Source organism: Carlito syrichta, unplaced genomic scaffold, assembly GCF_000164805.1.
Source record: "Carlito syrichta isolate Samal-C Ts95f unplaced genomic scaffold, Tarsius_syrichta-2.0.1 Scaffold308491, whole genome shotgun sequence".
In the NCBI taxonomy this organism is placed as follows: domain Eukaryota; kingdom Metazoa; phylum Chordata; class Mammalia; order Primates; family Tarsiidae; genus Carlito; species Carlito syrichta.
The window spans coordinates 288,609-300,638 of NW_007252587.1; the positions used below are offsets into that span (position 1 = coordinate 288,609).

The 12,030-nt window shown below is 36.2% G+C and overlaps 1 pseudogene across 1 annotated transcript; it reads left to right on the top strand.

Moving 5' to 3' along the window:
• The first annotated feature begins 278 nt into the window (after positions 1-278).
• Positions 279-6,052, top strand: LOC103267903 (annotated as a pseudogene). Its single transcript, XR_002482390.1, has 4 exons — positions 279-340; positions 4,473-4,942; positions 5,252-5,407; positions 5,676-6,052. The product of XR_002482390.1 is annotated as a calcyclin-binding protein-like (transcript).
• Positions 6,053-12,030: the final 5,978 nt, after the last annotated feature.

Consider the following 12,030-nt stretch of genomic DNA (forward strand, 5'->3'; position numbering starts at 1 on the left):
GCCTCATTTTCAACAATTCAGAAAGATTTGACTGAGTAACTAAGAAGACAAAGACTTGTTAGAAACAGGAAGACAAGAACAAATTATAAAAAGGAAAATGAACATTTCTGTTTCATCTGGCTAATCTGAATGTCAAAATAATACTTGGTTGTGTTAAAAGAGAAGAACAGTCTAGAAGGCTTGCTCAGTCTTCCTATATATAACATAGGCAAAGCCTCTCAGGTGGTGACATTGAGATCGTATAAAAGCCTGTAAAGAAAACGAATACTTTCCTAAGAATGCATTTTCTATGTGTTGGAACCACAACTGGACAAACCAACTTTGCCCAGAAGCTTTACAGGTAATGACTGGCATGGACCCAAGGAATGGCTACATGTAATTTCCACCCATGAGTTTCCTCTTGCCATGATTTTTAACTCCTCTTTATCCCTCATCCCCAAATGCTCTCTTCCTGCTGCTCACTGAAGGGTAAAAATATTTTCTTGGACAGATTCAGTCAAAAATGAGCAATTGAAAACCAATCGAATTTTTCCATGGGTTAGGCAAGAGAGAAGAAGCACATTGCTTGGTAATTAAGTTTCTTATCAAGTAAATTGGTGATAGAAGCACCCATGCAGAACTGCTGGTGCATTGAGCAGAAGTCTATCTTTTTAAATATTGTAAAGCGGGGTCTCATTCCTGGGATTCTCTGGGGTCCTAGGCAAGTGGCCAAAATGAACTTGATTTTGAGAATATAGGAGTATGTGTGTCTATTTTTCCCCTCTCTTAGAACTCTAATGTTTGCCAGGCAAGCCATGCCAACAGTCATCATCAATTCAATCTAACTGAGCAGTGATTGACAGCACCCTCTCAACTCAGCCTTTACCTGTTTCTGATTGAGTTATTGCCTGGGCCTCTGGGAGTCTGAGGTGGATCCTCCCAGCTTCCCACTCCCTCCATTCTCTTTGTCAGAGACAGAAATTGCCCTTCAGAGAATGAATGTATTATCTAGAAATGAATGTGCCTTATGAAGGGGATCCAAAAAAATCCAGAATTATTTTTTGGAGGTGGTCCTTTTGTAGTACAGGCTTCACCCTGTTAGGTAAATATTCTAGGAATCCATCAGCATCAGTGTACCTACCAGCTAGTATTGTTGTAAGAGGCTGCACTGCAGAAGAAACATCCCAAGTTATGGCAAACAGGTGACTGGGTCTTTCACTATCACAATGCACCTGCCACATCATGCAGAGTGTTCAGCAGTTTTTGACCAAAACCGGCATGACTCCTGTGCCCCACCTCCTTATTCACCTCAACTCGCCCCAAGCGACTGTTTTTTATTTCCCTGGATGAAAAATTTCTCCAAGAGAAATGTTTTGCCCATGTGGAAGAGGTGAAACAGAAAACTGCAGAAGCACTAAAAGGCATCCAAATGGACAAATTCAAAACCTGTTTCGAGCAGTTGGAAAGCATCTCGACAGGTGTATTGCATCCAACGGAGGATACTTTGAAGGTTACTGAAGTTTAAACATGTAAGACTAAATGCACAATTTTTTTTTTACTTTTTTTATTTTAAAGATATGGGGTGCAATTCAGGGTTAGGTATACAAATGTTCGTTATGCAGGCACCCTTGTTGATGAAGTGTGCCCCCCTCCACCAGCAGATTCCCACAATTTTTTATGAATAAATTCTGGGTTTGGGGGGTCCACCTTGTACTTCAAGTTCAATGTTGTACTCTGTTGCTCCTAGAAACAAGTCATTCATCTGGATCACGGCATCATCTAGACTTCTTTCTAGAAGTCCAAGGGCTCTCTCTGGACCACCTAAGTCCAATGTAGTGTTATTTCCATAACATTAGGTAGTTTTCTGTGAATTTTATGAATACCAAAGATAATTAGAAAACTGATTAAATTGCTGTATTAGGCAATACTCTACTTCATATAATTCTATAAAAAGGAAATGTTTTGTGATGCCGCCATTTCTTCTTCCCAAGCATCCATCCTTGCGTTGAGTGTTGTCTATATTATATGGGAGTGAAAACCATACATTGAATTACATGAGTTTCAAAACCTGAAACCCTAGCAGCTCACTGCTCCAACCGCTCTATGGAGCTGCCATTGCAACAGCCCCCACTGGATGTAATCCTAGGTTGGTTGCCAAAAACGTTGTTTGTCCTTTTCATTTTTGGACTCCAGACCATTACTGTAAAGAAGGGAAAATAAAATATCTTATCTTCCTATATAATTGTGGAAAATTCTAGCAAAATTACCAACTAACCAAGCAACCAACCAATCATGTGATCTTAGAAAATCATTTTGTCTCTGGAAAAAAAACAGAGAAAATAATACCTCTTATACAGGAGCGTGAGGTCTAAAGAAATCCAGGCATACTAAAAGCACTCTGCAGATTGTTCAGCACTATGAAAGTATACAACATCATGATTATTGTCAGTAAGAGTTAGTTGTGTTTATTTAAAAGTAAGTATGCTTTTCCTCTTTAGTTGAAAAAGCCATAACTTTTGACTGAAGAAAGATAAGATGCTTATTAATAACTTGCCTCACCTAAAGATAGAAGGGCCAATAAAGTTGAGTGTACTTTGGTTTCAGATTCATGAAATTGACTTTTACACATCACAATAACCTGGACCAGATAACTAGCATGTTATATTTGTATTGTGAAGTTTTAGTCTAGCTCAGAATTCAAGGACTGCAGGGTTTGGTGGATAAAGCCAGGAATTTAACCTAAATCATACTTCTCTCAATTCAGATTTGGGGATGAAATGCATAAATCTCTTATGATTTACCATAATAAAGACACATTTCTAGTGATTACAGACTTTCCAGAGACTAGGCTTCACGAAACATAAAAACCTCATATTGAGATCAGAATTTCTGAACTTTTTTTCAAAATTTTTATCTTCTTTTCATTACTTTAGAATGGGTACTTTCAAAAAGAAGAGGAACAGTGTAGTCACATTATAAATCTTTCCTGATATTATCTCTCTGGATGAGAAATTTTACTTTTGGTTTCCTTTTTCCATGGAAAAGAAGAGCATGCATGCTTTGTCCTAGCTAAGTCTTAGTTTGTGTTTCCACTTAATAAGAGGATCTTAGTTTATTAGGGCTGCCATAATAAAGTACCACAGACTGGGTAGCTGAAACAACAGAAATGTATTTACTCAGAATTCTGGAGGCCAGAAATCCAAGATTAAGGTGTCAGCAAGGTTGATTTCCTCTGAGGCCTCTCTCTTAGGTTTGTAAGTGGCCATCTTCCGCCTGTGCTTCCAATGCAGTCTTTCCTCTGTGTGTGTCTGTGTTCTAATCTCCTCTTCTTATAAAGGGAAGAATAACAAAAAGGAATAGAAATTTCCTCTATTTGTATTCAATGACTGGCTTTTTAAAATTGTGCTTGAAAAGTTCTACCTGGTGCCCTCATTAGGGTTGTGGTGAGGCAGAGCAAAGGTCACACAACTCAGAGAAGTCATATGAGTGTAATAAGATGAGACTGGGGACATTTTGAGACAAAACATCTAGAGTTAAAGTGTCCTTAAATTTAGAGCAATTACCTGTGGCTCTAAAAAATAAAGAAAGCTTCCAAGACTTTGATAGAACAAGGACAAGTTTTTGCTAAAATGCTATATACCAAGTTTGGGCTCCCCCCTCAAACATAATGTAAAATTAACTGTTTAAAGTAACCAAGGTCAGAAAAAAAGTAGAAAAAAATTAATACTAAAGAAGACAGACATCAAAGGTGAAGCATATAGGATTTTAAAAGGTCTAGAGAATGCAAAATAGCCAGACTGGGAAAAAAATATTTTCTTCAGTATCAACAGAATCCCTTGAAGAAAATGAAAAAAAAAAAAAAATTAACACAGAAATTAGGAAAGCCTCTTAAACTATAGTGTCTTTTACTAAGCTCAAATATTTCACATCCATAATAAGTGTCAAATATTTGATAGAAGAAAAAAATGTTATAGATAAAAAACAGTATTTATCTACAAAACAAAGAAGACTATCTAAATTTTAACACTCCATGCTGGTACTAGGGCAGTGAGGGGGCATTTTCTTCACTTCTACCAATTGATATCGACAGGAGTGTAAATTGGTTCTACTTTCTAAAATAGCAAAATGTATGAGAGGTTTAAAATACATACTTGGAGAGCAAACACAAATAAGAAAGAAAATGGACTCAAATATTGCAATGGCATAAAACACAAAATCACATTAAGAAACACTAAGAAACAAAAGATATACAAAACAACCGGAAGTCAATTAATAAAATGACAGGAATAAATTCTCACATATCAATAATAACCTTGAGCATAAATGGGTTAAATTTTACACATAAAAGATATAGACTAGCTAAATGGAGTTTTTTTAAAAAAGAAAAAAATGACCCAACAACATGCTGTCTACAAGAAACTAATTTCATGTGTAAAGACACACATTGACTGAAAGTAAAGAAATAAGCCGGTCCGGGTGTGTGCGCACTGCAGACGCGGCGGCTCGCGCGGCCAGGAGTGCGCTCGGGCATGGCGTGCTCGGTCGGGCGTTTCCTGCGCGACTGCGGCCTGGCCACCAACCGTGGCTGTGGCCCTAGAGGAGCTACAGAAAGATCTGGAAGAGGTAAAGGAATTGCTGGAAAAGGCCACTAGGAAAAGAGTACGTGATGCCCTCACAGCTGAAAAATCCAAGATTGAGGTAGAAATCAAGAACAAGATACAACAGAAATCACAGAAAGCAGAAATCCTTGACAATGAAAAGCCAGCTTGCTGTGGTCGCTCCCATTACAACAGGATACACAGCGAAGATCAGTAATTATGGATGGGATCAGTCAGATAAGTTTGTGAAAACTCTATATTACCTTAACTGGAGTTCATCAGGTTCCTACTGAGAATGTGTAGGTGCATTTCACAGAGCGGTCATTTGATCTTCTGGTAAAGAATCTCAATGGGAGCCGGGCTCGGTGGCTCAGCCTGTAATCCCGCGCCTTTGGGAGGCTGAGGTGAGTGGATTGCCTGAGCCCGCGGGTTCGAGACCCGCCTGGGCAGCAAGACCTCATCTCTACAATAAATCAAAAAATCAGCTGGGCGTGGTAGCACGCGCCTGTAATTCCGGCTACTTGGAAGGCTGAGGCGGAAGGATCGCCAGAGTCCAGCAGGTCGAGGTTGCGGTGGCCGGGAGCGGCCACTGCACTCCAGTCTGGGCGACAGAGTGAGACTCCAACTCAAAAAAAAAAAAAAAAAAAAAAAAAAAAGAATCTCAATGGGAAGAGTTACTCCACGATTGTGAATAGTCTCCTGAAGCCTATCTCTGTGGAAGGCAGTTCCAAAAAAGTCAAGACTGATACAGTTCTTATCTTATGTAGAAAGAAAGCAAAGAACACTAGTTGGGACTACCAGACTAAGGTTGAAAAAGACAGCCGGACTCGGTGGCTCAGCCTATAATCCCACGCCTTTGGGAGGCTGAGGTGAGTGGATTGCCTGAGCCCGCGGGTTCGAGACCCGCCTGGGCAGCGAGACCTCATCTCTACAATAAATCAAAAAATCAACCGGGCGTGGTAGCGCGCGCCTGTAATTCCCGCTACTCGGAAGGCTGAGGCGGAAGGATCGCCGGAGCCCAGCAGGCGAGGCTGTGGTGGCCGGAAGCGGCCACTGCACTCCTGTCTGGGCGACCGAGTGAGACTCCAACTCAAAAAGAAAAGAAAAAGAGTGCAAAGAAAAATAAAAGCCTTCATATGACACTGAAACAGATTCTAGTGAGGGGCTGACACATGTTCTAAAGAAAATTTATGAAGATGGAGATGATGACATGAAGCGAACCATTAATAAAGCCTGGGTACAGTCGAGAGAGAAGCAAGCCAAAGGAGACACAGAATTTTGAGACTTTGAAGTCTTTTTGGGAACTGTGATGTGGAAATACTGATGTTTCCAATAAGGGAATGTTGGTGAGCTGCACATACAAATTTACAAGATAACTATTTACATAGCCTTTTTCTAAGTAAGGGCAGTGAATTCTCCATTTCCTACTGGAGGATTTATGACAATAAAAGATGTTTATCGAACCCTTCTTGCAAAGATGGCTTCATTAGTCCTTTGGTCATTTTGTTGAAGAAAGGGTTATATTGCATTCTCATGTGAAATGTAGAAGGCAAGTCTTGCCCAATGAAAATGCTACATTGTATGTATTTTTGTTCAGCAAAGAGGTGGGGGTAAAGCATTCACTTGTTACATTAACTCCCACCAGTGTAGGAATAAGAGTGCAACCTGAGTCTGTACCTGTGCTTGAAGGTTGCTGTGGATCAGCCAACCCTTATTGCAGCTTCAGCAGTGTATATACCCTGTGTTACGATGCACTAATAATCCAGTCACAGATGTTTCTATCTATGTTTTAAATCTATTTGATTATGAATACAGAATAGAAATGAATTCTAAACTTGACAAAAATAGACACACATCTTTGTATAGTACCAAATAATAAGTTTTGCCATTGATCAAATGGCTTACAAAAGTAATAACCGCAAAGCAAAAAATAATTGATTTAAAAGTCCATCTACTCCTATGTTCAATAAAGTTAGATTTTTCTTCAAAAAAAAAGAAAGTAAAGAAATAGAAAAATATGTCTTGTAAACAGAAACCAAAAATGAGCAGGAGTAGCTACACTTATACCACACAAAATAGACTTTAAGTCAAAAATGGTTAAAAGAGATAAAGAAGGTCATTATATAATGATAAAAGAATCAATTCAACAAGATATACATTTTAAATATATATACACCCAACATCAGAACACCCAGATATTTAAAGCAAATAGTATTATATCTAAAGAAATAAATAGACTCCAATGTAATCATAATCTAGGATCACACTCTACTCTCAGCATTAGACTGATCATCTAGACAGAAAATTAACAAAGAAACATTAGATTTAAGTTGTTTAGGCTAAATGGACCTAACAGACATTTGTGGAACATTTCATCCAACAGCTATGGAATACATATTTTTCTTATCAGCACGTGGTACATTCTTCAGGATAGATCATATGTAAGACACAAAATAAGCCTTGGCAAATTTTTGAAATTTAAATTATATCAAGTATTTTTTCAGATCACAATGGAATAAAACTAGAAATCAATAACAAAAAAACCCTCTGGAAACTGTGCAAACACATGGAAATTAAACAAGATGCTCCTGAATGACCACTGGGCCAAGGAAGAAAATTATGGAACAAATCAGAAAAATGTATTGAACAAATGAAAGTCAAAACACAACACACAAAAATCAATGGGACACAGCAAAAGCTGTGGAGGGAAGTTTATTGCAATAAACTTCTACATCAAAAAAGTAGAAAGATTTCAAATAATGTATAGTGTATCTCAAGAAACTAGAAAAGCAAGAAAAAAATCAAACTCAAAATTAGTAGGCAAGAATGTTATGTACAACTATGCACTACCAATCTGGAAAACCTAGAAGAAATGGATAAATTCCTGGACACATAAAATTGAAACAGGAGGAAATCGAAAATCTGAATAGACCAATAACAAGTGATAAAATTGAATTTGTAACAAAAACTCTTCCAAAAAAAGAAAAGCTCAGAACCAAATGGCTTCACTGCTGAATTCTACCAAACTTACAAAGAAGAACTAATCCAAATTCTTCTCAAATTTTTCCAAAAACTTGAAGAGGAGGGAATTCTCCCTAATTCATTTTATGAAACCAGTATCACTCTGATACCAAAACAAGATCAGGACACACAAAAAAAGAAAGTTACAGGCCAATATCACTGATGAATATAGACATAAAAATCCTTAACAAAATACTAGCAAACTGAATACAACAGCACACCAAAGCAATAATACATCAGGATCAAGTGGGATTTATCCCAGAGATACAAGGATGGTTCAAATATGCAAATCAATAACCATGATATACCACATTGACAGAACAAAAGACAAAAGACATATGATCATCTCAATAGGTGCAGAAAAAATATTTGATAAAGTTCAATATCCCTTCATAGTCAAAACTCTCAAAAAGCTAGGCATAGAAGAAACCTCAAAATAATAAAGGCCACATATGACAAACCCACAGATAACATGATACTGAATAGGAGAAAGCTGAAATTGTTTCTTCTAAGAACTGGAACAAGACAAGGATGCTCACTTTCAGAACTCCTATTCAACACAAGTACTAGAAGTTTTAGTTACAGCAAACAGGCAAGAGAAAGAAATACATGATAACCAAATTTGAAAAGAGAAAGTCAAATTGTCTCTCTTTGCAGATGACATGATCATGTACCTAGAAAAACCTAAAGGCACCACTAAAAAAAAACATGTCTTAGATCTGTTCAACAAATTTAGTAAATTTGGAGCACACAAAGTCAACATACAAAATTCAGTAGCATTTCTATACAACAATAGTGAACTATAGAGAAAGAAATCAAGAAGGAAATTCCACAATAGCTTCAGGAAAATAAAATAAAATAAAATGCCTTAGAAAAAATTTAGCCAAGAAAGTGAAAAACCTCTACAAGCAAAACTAAAAAAACAGTGATGAAAGATATTAAAGATGACATAAACAAATGGAAAGACATCCCATGCTAATGAATCAGAAGAATTAATATTGTTAAATGACCAACTGCTTAAAGCAATTTACAGATTCAGTACAATTCTTATTAAAATACCAATGTCATTTTTCATAAAGCAGAAAAAAATCATTCTAAAATGTGTAAGGGACCAAAAAAGAGCCTGAATAGTCAAAGTGATTATGCACATAAGGAACAAAGTTGAAGGCACCATACTATCTGACTTTAAAATATATCACAAGGCTATAGTAACCAAAACAAAATTTTGTTATAAATCAGAAACCTAGACAATGTAACAAACTAGAGAGCCCAGAAAACAAACAAACAAACATGTATTTTACAGTCAATTGATTTTTGACAAAAGCACCAAGAACATACATTGGGGAAAGGACACCCTCTACAATAAGTAGTACTGGGAAAATTGAATATTCGTATGCAACATAATGAAACTGGACTCCTATCTCTCAACATATACAAAAATCTTGGTGAATTAAAGAATAAATATATGATCTGAAACTGTGACTCTGGAGAAAAACATAGGGGAAACACTTCAGGACATTGATTTAGACAAAAGTGTTAGGGGTAAAACCTCAAAAACACAGACAACAAAAACAAAAAGACAAATGGGATTATGTCGAACTAAAATCTTCTGAACATTAAAGTAAACAATCAGCAGAGTGAAGAGACCACCTGTTGAATGGAAGAAAATAATTGCAAACTATTCATTCAAGAAAGACTAATATCCAAAATATACAAGGAACTCAAATAGCTCAACAGTGAAACAAATAACAACAAAACAAACCTCATCAACAAGGGTGCCTGCATAATGAGCATTTGTATACCTAACCCTGAATTGCACCCCACATCCTTAAGATTAAAAAAATTTTGAAGATAATAAATAATAATCCCATTAAAAAGCAGGCATAGGACATGAGTAGACATTTTGCAAAATATGCATACGTGTGGCATATAAAAATTATCAGCATCACTAATCATTGGAGAAATGCAAATAAGAACCACAATGAACTATCATCTTACCTTAGAATAAATATTATTAAAAAGACAAAAAGTAACAGATGCTGGTAAGGATGCCGTGAAAAAGGATATATATCTATATACTGTTGGCTGGAATGTAAATTGATACAACATCTATAGAAAACAGTATGAATTTTTTTCAAATAGCTAAAATAGTACTACTATATGATCCAGCAATTACAGTACTGGATATTTAACCAAATGAAGGGAAATCACTACATCAAAGAAATACCTGCATTCCCATGTTTATTGCAGCACTATTCATAATAGCAAATATACAGAATTAACCTAAGTGTCTATGAATAAATGAATAAATAAAATGTGATATATACACAATGGTATACTAGTTGGCCATAAAAACAATGAAATAATGTCATTTGCAGCAACATGGGTAGTTCTGGATGGAAGTCCTTATGTTCAGCTAAATAAACCAGACACAGAAAGACAATTATCACATGCTCTCATGCATATGTGGGGGATAAAAAAGTTGATCTCATAAAGGTAGAATGATACATACCAGAGACTGGGAATGGTGTGAGGGGGTTGGCAGGGAATGAAAAGAGGTCGCTTAATGAGCACAGACATCCAATTAGAATGAATAAGTTCTAATATTTGATAGCAGAGTAGGGTAACTATAATCAACAAAAATGTATTATATATTTCAAAATATTTAGAAGAGAGGGCTTGAAATGTTCCCAACACATAGAAATAAGTACTCGAGGAGATGGATACCCTAAATACCCTGACTTGATGATTACACATTCTAGTCATGTAATAAAATATCACATGTTCCCCATAAATATGTACAAACATTAGGTATCAATTAAAAATAAATAAATAAAATATTCACATATTTAGATCTAGTAACTCAACTTCTACAAATCTATCTTAAAGAACTGATCACAAATCCTATTAAATATTTGAATAAAAAATATATAATTGTGAAAAATAAAAAATATAATGCTAAACAAAAAATAATAATTGTGAATGCTATAGGATGTTAATCATATCCCAGTAAAGCTGTTATTTAAAAAGTAGAAATCAAAATTGTCTCCTCAGTGTGATAACAGCTATGTAGATGCTATAGAAAGGAATCAAAGTAACTGCTAAGAATGTGAATCACAGTTACCTCTCAGTTACTGGCTGATAGTTGACTGTTGAATTCTTATTATCAGTTGCCTAAATGTAAATGTATTTTTTGTTTTAATCCTGCTTGAACCTTGTTGGGCAGGTTGAATTTGTAGACAAATAGCATCATTTTTGGAAAATTCGCAGACATATTTCATTATGCTTTGATCCACTCTTTTCTCTCTTTGGAATGTCAATTAAATGTCAGACCTTCTCACTCTATTCTCTATGACCTTTACTTTTTCTTCTGTTTGTTTATTCTTTTGCCTCTCCTTGCCTCATTGCGAAAGTTTTCTTCCAGTTACACTAAGTCTTTCTTAGGCAATGCCTAATCCACTATTAAACCAATTCACTGAGATCATAGTTTGGGTTATTTGTCAATTTTAGAATTTCCATTGGGTTTTTTTCCTAAACTGCTACAAGTTTGTTTTCATTGTGTTACTTACCTTTCTAAGCTTAATAAACACAGTTATTTTAAAGTCAATGTCTGATGATTCCAATATCTGAACTATCTGTTCATCTAATTGTCTTTTTTCTCCTGATTCTTGCTTGAATTTATTCATATCCTCATTTGCCTGATTATCCTTGATTGTGAGCCAGTCATTGCATTTTTTTTTAATTAATCAATATTTTTTATTATGATGTTGTGGGGAACAGATAAGGGTTAAGTACACAAGTACGTTTCATTCAGGCACCCTGTTGATAAGAGGTGTTTTCCTGTCCCCAGACAGATATTTGCTGCCATTGATCCCATCTCCCCCCACCATAGTTTCCCACTACTGTCAGTCATTTTCTTATAGTATTACATTGGATGTTAAAGGTCCATTATGTGAGTGAGAACATGTGATACTCGGATCTTTGTTTCTGTGAGAAGTCACTCAGTATTATAGACTCTAGTTCCATCCAGGTTGCTGCAAAATTCATGATTTTGTTCCTTTTTATGGCTGCGTATTATTGCATCGTGTATATGTACTACATTTTTTAAATCCAGTCCTCTTTTGATGGGTAGCATGGTTGCTTCCAGGTTCTTGCTATTGTGAACAATGTTGCGATAAACATACGTGTGCAGGTATCTTTTTTATAGAGTGATTTGAGTTCTTCAGGATATATTCCCAGTAGGGGGATTGCAGGGTCATATGGGAGGTTGATATTTAGAGCTTTTAGGAATCACCACACTGCTTTCCACAGAGGTTGCACTAGTTTACACTCCCACCAACCGTGTAGAAGTGTTCGCTTTTCGCCACACCCTCTCCAGCAGCTATTATTTTTTGAGTTGTTGATCATTGTCATTCTGACTGGAGTTAGGTGG